This window comes from Sturnira hondurensis, unplaced genomic scaffold, assembly GCF_014824575.4.
Source record: "Sturnira hondurensis isolate 20B ecotype Veracruz unplaced genomic scaffold, ASM1482457v3 Scaffold0022258, whole genome shotgun sequence".
NCBI classification, from domain to species: domain Eukaryota; kingdom Metazoa; phylum Chordata; class Mammalia; order Chiroptera; family Phyllostomidae; genus Sturnira; species Sturnira hondurensis.
Window position 1 is genome coordinate 789,268 of NW_028094889.1, and position 14,619 is coordinate 803,886.

Sequence of the window (14,619 nt, forward strand, 5' to 3'; positions counted from 1 at the left end):
AAGGTACAGTGTTTCCACCTATGCTTTCATCTTGGCGGAAGTCCATTTTCTGTTATCTTTTAAAGTAAGTTATTAAAAATAATCCCAAGAAATATTTGGCATGGCTTCAGATTGGGGGAGATGAGTTTATGTATAACTTTCTCTAGTTTAGGACTCTACTTCAAGGTCTGAGGGGTTCTGACAGACCTCGGAGGTAACCCTCCAAAAGGGCAATTGAGTTTCCCTTGAGAAAGTAAAAGTGCCAGAGAGCCATCTCTATTGAGATGACTTTTTATTACACCAGGAACATTTTGTATTTTAAATAGCAAAGCTATAAAATAAAACATTTTTGGTAGAGATAATATTAATAACAGTAATGATTATGATGCTAATGGCTAATTTTTTGCATGTATTAACTATAGTATCAGGAACTGTTCTAAGGGCTTTACATAATAAACATTTATTTTAAAGTTACTGTGTGCTATTTATTATTCTGAATCTTTGTATAATCACATTTAATAATCACAAAGATTCACTAAAATAGGCAGTGTTATCTGCATTTCATACACTGACATCTTAACTCATTTTGAGACATTAAGTAATTTTCTAGAGGTGAAAGATATAACAGTATTTCTATGCACTAAACAGAGGGTTTTTTGAGCTTTATATTTTTAGTGTTTATATCTCAGTAAGACCATTGTCTTCTTTGGTTTGATCTGCTTGGGACATTGTTCTGTCTGTGAGTTAATATTTGGGATTTGTCTTCAGAGCCAGTTTATGACAGAAAAGTAAATCTCTGTGCTTTTGACAGTTTGGTCATTCTTTGTATCTTTGCTTGTTTTTCCATTTTACTGCTATTCTTTTTTTAGTTGGAAGAGATATTTTTTATATAATATAAATTGTAAGACTATTTTACTGTGTTTATCATTTATATTTTATTTACAAGGTTTTCTGACACTTAGAATTTTTAAAAAATAACATGATTGTTTTAATAGATTTTTGCTTACATTTATGGCTCTGGCTTTTGTGATAATTTAATTGAATTGTCATATTTAACATAATCTTCCTCATTCTGGGATTTTCAGAGCAATTATCTCATTGCTCTTCTTGTACTTTTTCTTTTTTCAGAATTTTAATTTTTGTATACAAACTAAAGCAGAAAAAATGGGTAGAATTGTGTGTTCCTAAAACTCATATGTTGCAATCCTAATCCCTGTACTTCAGAATCTGAACTTATTTGGAAACAGGGTTGTTGCAGATGTAGTTAGTTAAGATGATATCATGCTGGAGTAGGAAGGGCCCCTAGTCTGATATGACTGGTATCTTTACAACAAAAGGAAATGTAGACACACATGCACACATGCATGGGTGCACTGAGAACATCATGTGAAGACTGGAGTTTTGGTACCACAAGCCAAGGAACTACTAGAAGCTAGGAGAGTGGGCTGGAATAGATCCTTCCATAGAGCCTTCAGAAGGAGCATGGCCCTACCAACACCTTGATTTTGGACTTCCAGCATCTATATATGAGAAAATAAATTTCTGTTGTCTAGGCTATTCAATGTGTGGTACTTTATGATGACAATCCTAGGAAAATAATACTACAGGACACAAATGAAGCCTTTCCACTTGGTTATCCAATTCTCCCAATACCAATAACAATTATGAGCACTGATCCATAAAGTCACTTTTGCAATATGTTAACTTCTTTTATGTTTATGAATTGATGTTTATAATTTCTAGTCTGTGCCGTTTTCTGTTTACACACAGATACCCCAGTGTTTCAAGCAGGGCAGCTTTATGATGTGCTTTAACATCTGGTAGGCTAAATATACCCTTACCACTGTATTTGGAAACTGTTTTTGGCTCTTAGTGTTTGATAATTTTTAATACAAATTTTAGAATTTTCTTTTTCTTTATTGTTCTTAGATATGTGCTATTTTTTCTTTATCGTTTCTAGATGTGTGCTATTTTTCCATTTACATTTCCTCTTTGGGCTCTTAATAATTTTTTAATTATGGAATATTTGGTGATATTGTTTTTTCTCCCCATTTATATATTTTTATTTTGGTGGTTCATATTATCTGGGTTTTGGTGCTTTTATATCTATCAATGGTAACTCTTAATTCTTAAAATATTTTCTCATTCTCCATTCTTTTTTTCTCCCACATCCCCCACCCCCAGAGAGTTCCCCAATACAGTCTTCCAAATTCAATTTGTTTATATTTGAATATATTTTACTTTTCATCCAATCAATTTAAAAAAAATAAACTTTTACATTTCTTATGCTTATTATATTTTTAATGGGAAACTGAATTCAGGGGCACACATTTGGATTAATCATAATTCTTGTTTCTTGAAAAGTGTCAAATTTTACCCAAGCATCACATATTTATTTATTTACTTATATTTATAATATATTAAGACTCTGTGAACCCACAACAAAACACAAAAGCTAGGATGTTGAAAACAACCAACATCTGACAATGTGTTCTGCCATCCTATGCTTCTCTTCCTTTCACCATAGGAAGTCATTAGTTTAAATCCTGTATTCATCATTCTCTTCCTTTTTTAAATAGTATCCACATATAATGATATATTTTTAATTTTATATGTTTGTTAACTTTTTAAAAAAGTATCAAGCTTTATATAATTGCTGGGAAGTTACTTTATTCACTTATTATATTGCTAAGTTTCTTCCATATTGATCTCTCCTTCTGTAGTTTGTTTCAGTTCCTGTATAATATTCCTTTGTATAAATGTACTACATTATTTTTCATGCATTTTCTCTTTGATAGGCATTTAGGTTACTTCAAGGTTTTGCTGTTGTGAAAAATGCTACTCTGAACTTTCCTGCTCTGATGTACCTGTGTAAAACTTTCTCTTAACATATAGCCACATGTATGAATGTTCAACTTCTAAAGACAACATTAAACTGTTTTACAACATGGCTACTCCAAACTTCATTCTCTCAAACAATTTATAAGAGATCCTGTGGATTTACTGTCTCTAACACTTATTATTGACATACCGTTTTCATTTTTCCTAAACACCCAAATTTCTAAAGATTAGGGTCTTCATTTGTATTTCCTTTGTCTCTATGACACTGAGCATCTCTTCATAATGCTTTTTGGCAAAATATATTTTTTCTGCAGTGAAATACCTATTTATGTCTGTTGCCCATTTATCAAATTGAATCTTTTTTCTCATTGATTAGTAGAAATTATTTATGTACTGTTGATATTAATCCTTTTTGGTTGCATGTATGTTTTTTCCCCAAAATTTTATTATTTCACCTCTATGGTTTTCAGTAATTGGTTGTATTGATTCTCATGTCCATTAATATTATATTTCTTTTTGATCATCTTTTAAAATCTTTTTTATTTAATTATTGTTCAAGTACAGTTTTCTGTCTTTTACTCCCATCCAAGCCCACCCCCCCCCCAGTGTTCCCCACCTCCCTCCCATTTCTGAGCATTCAGATGCTCACAGAAACGATTGAGTTCAGTCATGAAACAAAGGCTGTAGAGAGTGAAATAAAGGAAAGCAAACAGGGAACCAACAGTAAAGGGAAGGAAACTGGACATAAATCAACAGTTTGGACCAAATGGAAGAAATAAATATCAAACCAGAACAGAATGAAGAAATAAGAATTCAAAAAATAATGAGGAGAAGCTTAGGAACCTCTGGACAGCATTATGCACTCCAAAAGCAAAATCATAGAAGTGCTGCAATTTACAATAGCCAAGTGCTAGAAGCAACCTAAGTGCCCATCAGCAAATGAGTGGGTCATAAAACTATGGTACATTTGCATGGTGAAATTCTATGCAGCAGAGAGAAAGAAGGAGCTTCTACCCTTTGCAAAAGCATGGATGGAACTGGAGAGCATTATGCTAAGTGAAATAAGCCAGGCAGTGAGGGACAAATACAATGTGATCTCACCTTTAACTGGAATATAATCAACAAAAGAAAAAAGCAAGCAAAACATAACCAGAGATGTTGAAATTAAGGACAATCTAACAATAGCCAGAGGGGAGGGCGGGGACAGTAAGGAGAAGGGTTTTCAGGAACTACTATAAAGGACACATGGACAAAACCAAGGGGGAGGGTGGAAGCAAGGGAAGGAGGTGGGTTTGGCTGGGGTGGGGGCAGTGGTGGGGAGAAAATGTAGACAACTGTTATTGAACAACAATAAAGTAATTTGTTAAAAAATATCCTGGAGAAAGAGAAGAGGGAGAGCAAGAAATTGAAAACTTATTTGAGTAAATAATGAAGGAAAACTTCCCCAATCTAGCAAAGGAAATACACTTCCAGAAAGTCCAGGAAGCCCAGACAGTCCCAAAGAAGTTGGACCCAAGGAGGAACACACCAAAGCACACTACCATTAGGTTACCCAAAATTAAAGATAAGGAGAGAATTTTAAAAGCAGCAAAAGGAAAGGAGAGAGTTACCTACAAAGGGGTTCCCATCAGACTGTCAGCTGATTTTTCAAAAGAAACCTTGCAGGCAAGAAGGGACTGAAAGAAGTATTTGAAGTCATGAAAGGCAAGGACTTACATCCAAGACTACTCTATCCAGCAAAGCTATCATTTAGAACGGAAGGGCAGATAAAGTGCTTCTCAGGTAAGGTTAAGTTAAAGGAGTTCATCATCACCAAGCCCTTATTATATGAGATGTTAAAAGGAGTTATCTAGGAAATAGAAGACCAAAACTATGAACACTAAAATGAAAACAAACTCACAACTATGAACAATTGAACCTGAAAAAACAAAAACCAAACAAACAACTAGAAAAGGAACAGAACCACAGAAATGGAGATCATATGGAGAATTACCAATGGGGATGGAGGGGAGAGGGGGAGGGTGAAAGGTACAGGGAAAAGAAGCATAACTGGTAGGCATCAAATAGGGGAAAGTTAAGAACAGTACAGGAAATAGAGAAGCCAAAGAACCTATATATACAGCCCATGGACATGAAGTAAAAGCATGGGAAATGTTGGAGGGCGGGGGGGGCGGGGTGCAGAGCAGATGGGAAATAAAAAGGAGGAAAAAACTGGGGCAATTGTAACAGCATAATCAATAAAATATACTTAAAAAGAGAAAAGGGGAGAAGAAATAAAAGGCATCCAGATTGGAAAAGAAGAAGTAAAACTGTCATTATTTGCAGATAAAATAATACTGTACATAGTGAACCCCAAAGATTTTACCAAGAAACTGCTAGAACTAATATATGAGTTCAGTAAAGTATCAGGATAAAAAATTAATATTCAGAAATCAGTTGCATTTTTATATGCCAATAACAAACTAACAGAAATAAAATTAAGAAAAGCATTTCATTCACAATTGCTACCAAAAAAATAAAAATACCTAGGAATAAATCTAACCAAGGATGTAAAGGTCCTGTACTTGGAAAATTATAAGACACTGAAGAAAGAAATTGAGGAAGATACAAATAGGTGGAAGCACATACTGTGTTCATGGATAGGAAGGATTAACATTGTTAAATATCCATGCTACTCAAAGCAATTTATAGATTTAACACAATTCCTGTCAAGATTCTAGAGACATTTCACAGAACTAGAACAAATATTTCAAATATTTGTATGGAATAACAAGGTTCCACATAGCAACAGCGATCCTGAAAAAGAAGAACAGAGTTGAGGAATCACCGCTATCTAATATCAAACTATAGCATAAGGCCATAGTAATCAAAACAGCATGGTACTTGCATAAAAACAAACACATAAATCAATAGAACAAAATACCCAGAAATAAACCCATAACTTTATAGTCAATTAATATTCAATGGAGGAACCAAGCACATACAACAGGCTGAAGATAGTTCATTCAATAAATGGTGTTGGGAAAATTGGACAGATACAGGCAGAAAAATGAACTGAACCAACTTCTTACACTACACAGAAGGGTAAATTTTTAAAAAGAATTAAAGACTTAAATTTTAGACCCCAAACCATAAAATTCCTAGAAGAAAACACAGGCAGCAAATTCTTGGACATTTTTCATAGCAATATTTTATAGATATATTTCCCCAGGCAAGGGAATCAACAACAACAATAAGGACAACAACAACAACAGAACAAATGGGACCTCATCAGACTAAAAAGCTTTTGCACAGCAAAGGAAATCATCATAAAATAAAAAGACAAACCACAGAATGGGAGAATATATTTACTGATACATCTGATAAGAGGTTGATATACAAAATTTATAAAGAACTTACAAAACTCAACACCAAAAAAAATGACTCAATTAAAAAATGGGCAAAAGACCTGAATAGACACTTGTCCAAAGAGGACATACAGATGTCCAATAGACATATAAAAAGATGCCTAACATCACTAATCATCAGAAAAGTGTAAAATAAGACCACAATGAGATACCATACCATCTCACACCTGTCAGAATGGCTCCCACCAATAAATCGACAAAAAATAGGTACTGGCCAGAATGTGGAGAAAGGGAAATCCTTTTGCACTGTTGGAAATGTAAATTGGTGCAGCCCCTGTGGAAAGCAGTATGCAGATACCTCAAAAAATTAAGAAGGGATGTACATTTCAAGCCAGCTATCTCACTTCTGGGAATATATTTGAAGGAACCCAAAACACCAATTTAAAAGAACATAAGCACCCTTATGTTCATTGCAGAATTATTTACAATCACCAAGATATGGCAGCAGCTAAGTGACCATTGGTAGATGAGTGGATAAAATAAATGTGGCACATTTACACAATGGAATACTACTTGGCAACAAAAAAGAAATTTTTACCCTTTGCAACAATATAAATGGACCTGGAGAATATTGTGGTAAATGAAATTAGCTTGCAGAGAAAGACAAATACCGTATGATTTCACTCATCTGTGGAGTCTAACAAACAAACTGAACTAACAAGGAAAAGGGGGACAGACTTACAGATGGAGAGCAGGATAACAGCTTGGGTAAGGAGGTTAGGGGGCAGATGGATTAAGCAAAATTGAACAACTACTCATGGATATGGACTACAGTGTGGTGATTGCTGGGAAGAAGGGCATACAAGGGGACTAAATGGTAATGGAAAAAATAGACAATAAAGGTTAAAAATTTTTTGAAGACAAAGTTCTAAATTTTAATATAGTTAAATATATTAATATTTTCTCATATAGTCAGCTCATTTGCATCTTAAAAAATCTATAATAATCTCAAGGGCCAAAGAATTTACCTGTATATTCTACAGGTGATTTTGAAGTTTGAAATTCACCCTTGCATTGCCTTGTAGGTTAATTTTGCCTGTTTTCATAATTTTATGTACATGGGATCACATGAACAACTTTTTTCTCTCAATATTACATTTCTTTTTAAAAATATATTTTATTGATTATGCTATTACAGTTGTCCCATTTTCACCCCTTCACTCCCCTCCACCCTGTACACCCCACCCACCCACATTCCCCACCTTTAGTTCATGCCCATGTGTCAGACATATAAATTCTTTGGCTTCTACTTTTCCCATATTATTTTTACCCTCCCCCTGTCTATTTTCTACCTACCATCTATGCTACTTATTCTCTGAACCTTTCCCCCCATCTCCTCCCACTCCCCTGTTGATAACCCTTTATGTGATCTTTATTTCTCTGATTCTGTTTCTGTTCTAGTTGTTTGTTTGGTTTTTGTTTTTGTTTTAGGTGTGATTGTTAATAACTGAGTTTGCTGTCTTTTTAATGTTCATGTTTTTTAATCTTCTTTTTCTTAGATAAATTCCTTTAACATTTCATATAATAAGGGCTTGGTGATAATAAACTCCTTTAACCTGACCTTATCTGAGAAGCACTTTATCTGCCCTTCCATTCTAAATGAAAGCTTTGCTGGATAGAGCAATCTTGGATATAGGTCCTTGCCTTTTGTGACTTGGAGTATTTCTTTCCAGCCCCTTCTTGCCTGCAAGGTCTCTTTTGAGAAATCAGCTGACTGTCTGATGGGAACTCCTCTGTAGGTAACTGCTTCCTTATCTCTTGCTGCTTCTAGAATTCTCTCCTTCATTTTAGTCTTGGGTAATATAATGATGATGTGCCTTGGTGTGTTCCTCCTTGGGTCCAACTTCTTTGGAACTCTCTGAGCTTCCTGGACTTCCTAGAAGTCTATTTCCTTTGCCAGACTGGGGAAGTTCTCCTTTAACATTTGTTCAGATAAGTTTTCCACTTGTTGCTCTTCCTCTTCCCCTTCCGGTACCCCTATAATTTGGATGTTGGAATGTTTAAAAATGTTCTGGAGGTTCCTAAGCCTCTCCTAATTTTTTTGAATTCTTGTTTCTTCATACTTTTCTGGCTGGATGTTTCTTTCTTCCTTCTGGTCTGCACCATTGATTTGAGTCCCAATTTCCTTCCCATCACTATTGGTTCCCTGTACATTTTCCCTTATTTAACTTATCATAGCCTTCATTTTTTCATGTAATTTGCAACAAAATTTGACCAGTTCTGTGAGAAGCCTGGTTACCAGTGTTTTGATCTGTGCATCAGATAGGTTGGCTAACTCTTTGTCGCCTAGTTTGTGTGTGTGGGGGGGGGGGAGCTTTAATCTGTTCTTTCATTTGGACCATATCTTTTTGTCTTGGCACATGAGCTACGTAGCAAGGGGTGGAACCTTAGGCATTCTCCAGGGCAGGGAAGCCCATGTTGCTCCCTGTGGCACTGTATGTGGGGAAGAGGTGTGAGGGAGAACAATGCCACTTGCTCAGCTCTCGCCTGGCTTTTGGTCACTTCCTCTGCTACCCACAAGCAAATTGGGCCCTTCTGGTGCTGATTCCTGGGTGGGTAGTTTTGTGCATGTTCCAGAATCCTCTGGGTCTCTCCAACAAACTCTCCCGTGAGGTTGGGAGTTTTTCCCACTGCCACAACACCCACAGGTATTTTTCAGTCAGAGCTTTTGATGCTTTATTTCCCCATGCTGAAACCCTGGGTTGTGTGATCTGTCTCACTCCCTAGCTGTTCCTCCCAGTTTATCCACACTCAAATGTGGGACTGCCTGCTCTGACAGCTGCTGCTTTGCTGCTTTGCTTCCTGGTCCTCCAGTTGCCACATTACTGCAAGTCCTCTCCACCCTGGCTGCCCATCTCTGCCCCTCCTACCGGTCTGGATGAATGTTTCTTCTTTAACTCCTTGGTTGTTGTACTTCTATACAGTTTGATTTTGGGGGCAGTTTTGGTTATTTTTTTGTTTTTAAATTTGTTATTGTCATTCTTTTGGTTGTGCAATTTGCAAAGTGTATCTACCTAAGCCTGCACCTTTGCCAGATGTTGGCTAATTGATTTCAAAATATTAAATTGATCTGTGTTTATGGAACACAAATTAATATACTTAATTAAATGTGAAGTATTATCTTTTCTGTATTGCTAGAATGAGTGTATTAATATTTGGTTTAGAAAGTTATAGGTGATACAGCCCTATAATTTTTTTATAATGTCCTTGTCATTTTTTGAGTTGAAGTTATACCAGATTTCTAAAAAGAGTTAGGGGAATGAAATGTTTATGTTTAGAAGAATCTTTCAAAATATAAAAGAACACAACTTATTTTTCATTTTCTTCCTAAATGTTAGGTATAATATAGATAGGAAATACAAGTTTTTGTTGTTCTTTCTTTTTTACATCAAACCTTAAGAGTTAGTGGCTGACTGTGTCATCCTTTGAATAGCCTCTTAGGAATGCTCTAAAATCTTCAGAAAAAAAACAGATCTGCAGAATTCTTAGTATAACAGTGGAAAATTTTAACATTGGGAAATTATAACCCATCCCACCATTCTTTTGACATTGTTTCTGTAAGTGCTGACTCTGACTAATGTGTAGCTTGTAGATGAGCAGCATGTTTGCATAAGAATCCTAGGAACTAGCTTCAAAACATACAGACTTTGACCTTTAGACATCCCATCTCCAGGAGATTTGTTGACATGCAACCATAGAGCCAGGATGACATGAAGCCGAGATGACCAAACCAGATGATACATACCAGATCATCATTTGCCTTATTGGAACAGAGTGTGCTCATCTACATGTAGAGAATTTTGCAACCCTCTCCCTTGATCTCTTTGTTATGTTCCCCTCTCCATCTATATTTAAAAAAGCCTTCTATCTCCACTGAGAGGTGAAGATGGAGGACTTGTGCTTTGTGATATGAGTTTACCATCTTCCAGATGATCTTCAAATAAACCCCTTTCCTTTACATCAGCACTTGCCTCTCAAATATTGACTTTCATAGAGGCAGGCAGCTGGACCCAAGTTCAGTAATACAAATGTTTGAGACCTTACTTTAAAACTAAGGTCTAATGATAATAGTCATTATTGTTAGTTAAACCTAGCATACACACACTAGGAAAAACTTCAGCATAATTTTTTTAAATTTGTTTAATTATTTTTCAAGTAGAGTTTTCTGTCTATTACTCCCATCCCATCCCACCCACCCTGTACTCCCCACTCCCTCCCATTTCCACCCTTCTTAGTTGTTGTCCATGTATCCCCTCCCTCCTGGTCCCTGTCTCCCTGTTCTCTATTTCAGTGTCTTTGGTTATATTTTGCTTGCTTGTTTGTTTTGTTGTTTAGCTTCCTGTTAAAGGTGAGATCATATGGTATTTGTCCTTCAACACCTGGCTTATTTCACTCAGCATAATGCTTTCCAGTTCCATCCATGCTGTTGCAAAAGGTAGGAGTTCCTTCTTTCTCTCTGTTGCATAGAATTCCATTGTGTATATGTACCATTGTTTTTTGATCCATTCATTTACTGATGGGCACCTAGGTTGCTTCCAACACTTGGCTATTGTAAATTGTGCTGCTATAAACATTGGGGTGCATATGTTCTTTGGGATTAACTTCAGCATAATTTTGTATTTTCTCTCCCTTGGCCAGAACTCAATACAGATCTATTAGATGCCTCAGTATTTACCCTTTTAAAATTTGATAAAATAACCCTGGCTGGTGTGGCTCAGTGGATTGAGCGTGAGCCTGCAAACCACATGATCATGGTTCGATTCCCGGTCAGGGCACATGCCTGGGTTGCAGGCCAGTTCCCAATTCCCGGCAAGGGACACACAAGAGGCAACCATACATTGATATTTCTCTCCCTCTCTCCTTCCCTTCCCCTCTAAAGATAAATAAATAAAATCTTTTAAAAATTGATAAAATACACAGTAAATGTATATTCTTAACAATTCTTTTTTCTGTATTCTTACTTGAGAATATGTTTTTTTTAAATGATTTTAGATAGAGGAAGGGGTGGGGATGGTAGAGAGGGAGAGAGAGAGAGATTGATTGATTGATTTTGCCACTTATTTGTGCCCAGAACATGAAACCTAGGTATGTGCTCTGATTAGGAATTGAACCTGTGGTATGGAACAACACTTCAACTAACCAAGTGATCCTGCCAGGGCCATCTTAACCATTCTTAAATGTACAGTTCAGTGGAATTAATTATATTCACTTTGTTGTGCAACAATAATCACCATTCATCACCAAAACTTTTTTGTCTTCATAAACTAAACCTCTGGACTCACTAAACACTAACTCTCCATTCTCCCTCCCCCAGCCCCAGGATAACCATGCTTCTCCTTGCTCTCTCTATGAATTTGATACTCTAGGTAGCTCATTTAAATGAATTCACACAGTATTTATTCTTTCTTATTGACCTGTTTTACTTAGCATAATGTCCATAAAGGTTTATTCATGTCACAGCATGTGTCAGAATTTCTTTCCCTTTTAAAACTGAATAATATTGCATTGTATGCATATACCACTTTTTACTTATTCATTCATCCATCCATGAATACTTAAATTGCTTCCACCTTTTGCCTGTGAATATAGATGTACAAATATCTGTTTGAGTCCCTGCTTTCAGTTATTTTGGGTATATATAAATATTGTCTCTTGGGTCTAGAAAAAGTTAGTTTCAGTTTAGTTCAACCCACTATTTAATCAGATTTCTTTGTTTGTGTACCATGTCAAGTCATACAGAAAACACTAATGAAAAATAGGGCAGATTCTGGTTTGGACACAGTTTACAAGTTTGTTGAAGAAGTGTTACTCAAAATAATAATAATAATAATATTTCATCTTCTTTTTTATTATATGTGCCACTGGTTTTCATTAATGACTTGTAGCATATTATCTAGGGAAATGAGTCCAACAATAGCATGTATTCTGAATTCTTATTTTTTCTAATATAGCCATAAACAAAAGTAGGAAGTATGGAGTAGACACTTTTGAGAATCAATGTAGCTCTATTGCTTAATCCCTGTGTTACTCAAAGCTGTTTACTGATCTCTCTCTGAAAGGGGCTTGATGCTATAGTATTTATGCCTTGTAGTGTCTTCATGGCATCTGAAAAAGGCCTCTGACAGTGCCCTTCACAGGTGACCTTAAAGGAACAACCTGATAACCCCCAAACTGTGCCATGGAGGCTCCTGAATTTCAGAATTCCTGGCCCCTGTCTTGGAGCCAGAGATGGGGACCTATTCCTGTTCACTCAGGGGCTGGCTTGGGGTGGAGAGACCAGTTGTTTTCAGTATCAGCCCTCGACAAGAGTTGTTATTTTTCCTGTCATGTTTGTTGGGGTCCAGCTCAAGTTTGTTTTTCTTGCAGAAAGACAGGAAGGCTGATTTGGAACACACACAACTTACATGTCATCAATGATGACTTGGCCCAGCACTTGGCATTGGCTCCTTGACAGTTAAAAGGCCCATGGTGGGTGAGCCCCTGTGGCCAGCACTGAGGAACAAGGAAAAGGAGGGAGAATGTGAGATTCTTATCTGTGCAGGCCTTGCAGGCCCCTCCATTCTTTCCCCTTGCTCACGCCTCCCTCAAGGGACTTCTGGCTTCAGCTCACACAATTTCTCGCCTTGCTGTTCAGTGGCCGCCTCCACTTTCTATCCACCTCTTCCTCTTACTGAATGTGTGAGGAAGCATCCCACCCTAAGGAGAGGAAAGTCTGGGTCAGCAGAGATCCATGCAGCAGCCTTGTGGGAGGCAGAAGCAGGAAGAGGGAGAAAGAGTACTTTCCATGTTGGACCCAAGACAATCATGTGGTTATTTGAGAAAAACTTGGTGTTTTTCCACTAAGACTTTAGTGGTGTTGGGAGTCACCATATACAAGTATTCACTGACTTTAAATGTTAGGGTGCTTTGTGGGATGGTATGCTCTTGAAATGTGTGTGGATGCTTGATGAATGCTGTCCAGTCCTAAAGGTCTTGGAACTTTTGAAGAGCAAATCATAGCCTTACATGTTGGTGAAGGAGCGCTCACAAGTCCAGGGAAACTTGACTGGGTAAAACTGCAAATCAAAAATAATATAAACAATAACATTTGCAAAATATGATCTTATGTTCTCAATAGCTAAGGCCTCCTCATTCTGTTCATTAATGGATATTTTATGGAGTCAGTGTTACTTTGAGAGCATTTAGATCCTCAAAGCATCAGTTTTGTTGCTAAAATGGCTAATAGTGTGCCTTACTTTGCAGGGTTTGAAAGGATTCAGAGAGACCGTAATTACACACGCTTCTTAATCTCCCCACAAATGACAATTGTTTTGTGATTCCTATGTGTTCATCCCTTCTTTTTGAAAAGGTATGGCATTCATAATTAAAAAAGAAGTAGGAGTTGTAGCTTGGATGTTTTCTTTGAAGAATATACTTTACCTAGTGATATAAGATTAACACATTAAACATTAAAAATAATTTGTTAAACAAATAGCTTTATAATTGTTTGTTTTCTACCTATTTTATGTTTCAACTACAAAAAAGCAGAAACCTTGTTTTCCATTTCTTCCAGGTAAAATATATCTTTAATGTAAGACTTTTGTGGTGTTGAAGTTTCTTTTTCAGATACATTATACATAATCCATGCTATCCTCTAAAATGCTTCACTTGCTTATCAATCCTTTCACAAATAATATGTCAGATGTGGTATATCACATGTCCAAAGATAGCTACAACAATGTCCACCATCCCATAGGCACTGTGCAATGTGACCTTGTCACTCCTCATCAAGAGAGGATATCTCATTCCCATCACGTTGAATCTGGGCTGGCCCTGTGACTGCTTTGACCAATATAAAGCAGTGGAAGTCTTGTTCTGAAACTGCAAACCCAGGCATGAAGAAGAACTAACAGTTTCTGTCTCTCTACTGTTGGACATCCTGATGAAAGTCCAGCAGGTAAGCAGTTTGGCTACTGGGAAGACCCTGTAAAGAAGCCATATGGAGAGGGAGAAGCCCTGAAACTGTATATAAAGAGAAGTCTAGCTGTTCCAAGCCCTAGCTGAACCCAGACCCCAGCTAACCTGCTAGGCAAATAAACCCACAGAGCATGGCCACAGGAAAGACCAACAGAAGAATAACTCAGCCTTGCCTAGGTTGTAGAATCATGAACAAATAAATGGTTGTTATTTTAAACTGCTAATTTAACTTAATTAAGTAGCTTATTTTAAGCTACTAACTTTTGGAGTGTTTTGTTACTACAACATGCAATCAAAACATCAGATAAAGTAATGCTAAATCTTAGTTCAATTAGTTTCAAATGTTTAGTGCAAATGGTGTGCAATAACATTTTTCATTCATACAATTTTAGTTTATAAGTAAGATCTTGTGAAAATTGTATTCTTGACCATTTTA